Source organism: Phoxinus phoxinus, assembly GCF_949152265.1.
Source record: "Phoxinus phoxinus genome assembly, chromosome: 6".
In the NCBI taxonomy this organism is placed as follows: domain Eukaryota; kingdom Metazoa; phylum Chordata; class Actinopteri; order Cypriniformes; family Leuciscidae; genus Phoxinus; species Phoxinus phoxinus.
Window position 1 is genome coordinate 1054325 of NC_136881.1, and position 2221 is coordinate 1056545.

A 2221-nucleotide genomic window follows, 5' to 3' on the forward strand; every position below is an offset into this window, starting at 1 on the left:
GAGGCGGGGCTCATCTGCATATTCATAAAACCACGCATACTAAATGAGGCGAGGGTGTCGAGTTACATTCAAGATATTTTAAGACATGAACACATTTTTTAAAGGAAAAAACATTGAAATATGTACTTTTGGTATTTTTTCAAGGAGTTTTAAGGAATAAAATTGACTACTTTTGTTTACGGATATGTGTGTGTGGGTCAGAGGTTAGTTGTGTGTGTGTGTGTGTGTGTGTGGGTCAGAGGTTAGGTGTGTGTGTGTGTGTGAAACGGAGGAGAGTGCTGGAGAAAAGAGAAAGAGACAGAGCTCGTAATAAAACAAGAATCAACATCAGATCGTGTGTGTGTGTGTGTGTGTCACAATTACATGTTATAAAGTAAGAATTGTAAGAAAAAAGTATTTTTGAGTAATTTTCCCTTAGAATTGGACTTTAGAACTCAATATTCTGAGAAAAGATGTCGCAATTGACCGTTCGCAAAGACCCGCCCCCCTAGTTACTGTTGCTATGCCCGACAAGCCACGCCTCTCTCACACACACCATGTTCTCACGCAGTGAAAAACACATCGTGGAGCGGAGAGACACTGACAGACACAGACCAGCTTACTTTTCGGTTACTTTTGATATTAAAGTCTCACCTTTCAAATTTAGTCATTTTTTTAAATAAATGTAAACAATAAATAGCGTTTTGTGGCTCTTTAATGTGTGTGACAGATCGCTCAGTTAAAGCCGCTCGTGAATCGATCATCTCTTCCTTCTAGTTCATTTATAGCATCAAATAAACATGAATGAACATCAGGAGGAATGTTGTTTTAACCGCGGAGAGACGTCAGTACACTCCGCTTCTCAAGTTCAAATCCTCCAGCGGTAATCTACTAACTCTCCTGACCGCTCTGTCCGACAAAATGGCGGATGGCAAAGTCTGATTGGTCAGATCACCTGTCAATCAAGCTCCCTGCGAAGGGTCAATTGAGAGAAAAAAGTCCGAATTGTGAGATGTAAACTCGCAATCGTGAGATAAAAAGTTGCAATTATCTTTTTTAATGTTTTATTCTGTGGCAGGAACAAGCTTCCATAATTTTTAAAGCGGTGTTTGATTGTGATTTGACTTTTCTAACTGTAGTTAGTGTGTAATGTTGTGTTTTCTAACTGTAGTTAGTGTGTAATGTTGTGTTTGATCATAAACAACATCTGCAAAGTTACAACGCTCAAACCCTAAAATTTACATAAGCCCCGCCCCCTGAACACACAGTCCATGTTGAGGAGAGGAAGAGTTGCTGTAGTCGAGCACATCTGTGAGTCAGCTCAAACTTTAGCATCTTTTCACATGCAGTAGAAAGTCCCTCTGTGTGCGTCTCACAACAGTTCCTATACGAGCGACTTATAGATTAGCATGACAGAATATGCTAATATTGAAGATCGTTAACTTCACATCAGCGACATAAACTCATCAACTAACCATTCAGAGACGTCCTGTTGCTTCTACATGTGTCACTTCTTCTCGAGTCTCTCCATCTTTGTCTGACTCCGTTTAACATTAAAGGCAGAACAGTTTCTGTCAGCTTAGTGTGTGTGCGTGTGGTAATCGCAGCTGCTAACACACACAAGCTCTTGTAGCTCCGCCCCCTGTGCCGGGAGCAGCAGCTCATTTGCATTTAAAGGGACAGACACAAAACGGTGTGTTTTTGCTCACCCTCAAAAAGTGGCAATTTTAACATGCGATATAAAAATATCTGTGGGGTATTCTGAGATAAAACTTCACACACACACTCTGGGGACATCAGAGACTTATTTTACATCTTGTGAAAAGGGCATTTTACCTTTTTACTTTAATAAAATAATGACTAACTAGACATTACACGAAATGTTTGTAACATTATCCAGTAGAGCACGTGGTCTCGGTCTTTAAGAGGTGAAGTTATTACACGTCGTTTAAACATGTTTTTCTGTGGTGTCACTGACGAATCATTTACAATAAGATAATGAAACTAAATTAAATGTTGATTTAGTGTTGACTATAAACTCATCATGAGAGTGAAGTAGCGCTGGTCTATTCTCCTATATTGTGTCGTGTATCGAGTGAAGCGCTTCTGGAGCAAGAACACATGTGGGCGGGGCTTGAGTGTGTCTGTGGGGAACTGATTGGATGGTTGTGGTTTGCTATTGGCTGATCTCATGTGAGTGACAGGTTATAGCCCCGCCCACATCATCAGAGAAGAGAAGAGA

General features: G+C 40.4%; 1 protein-coding gene across 2 annotated transcripts in view; it reads left to right on the forward strand.

The window, feature by feature from the left end:
• Positions 1–183, forward strand: part of txnl4b (thioredoxin-like 4B) — a 3802-nt gene extending 3619 nt beyond the window's left edge. For both annotated transcript variants that reach the window (XM_079615844.1, XM_079615845.1), the window contains exon 3: positions 1–183. This exon is cut by the window's left edge and continues 593 nt beyond it. The gene's annotated coding sequence lies outside the window, so the exon portion shown is untranslated.
• The last annotated feature ends 2038 nt before the right edge of the window (positions 184–2221 follow it).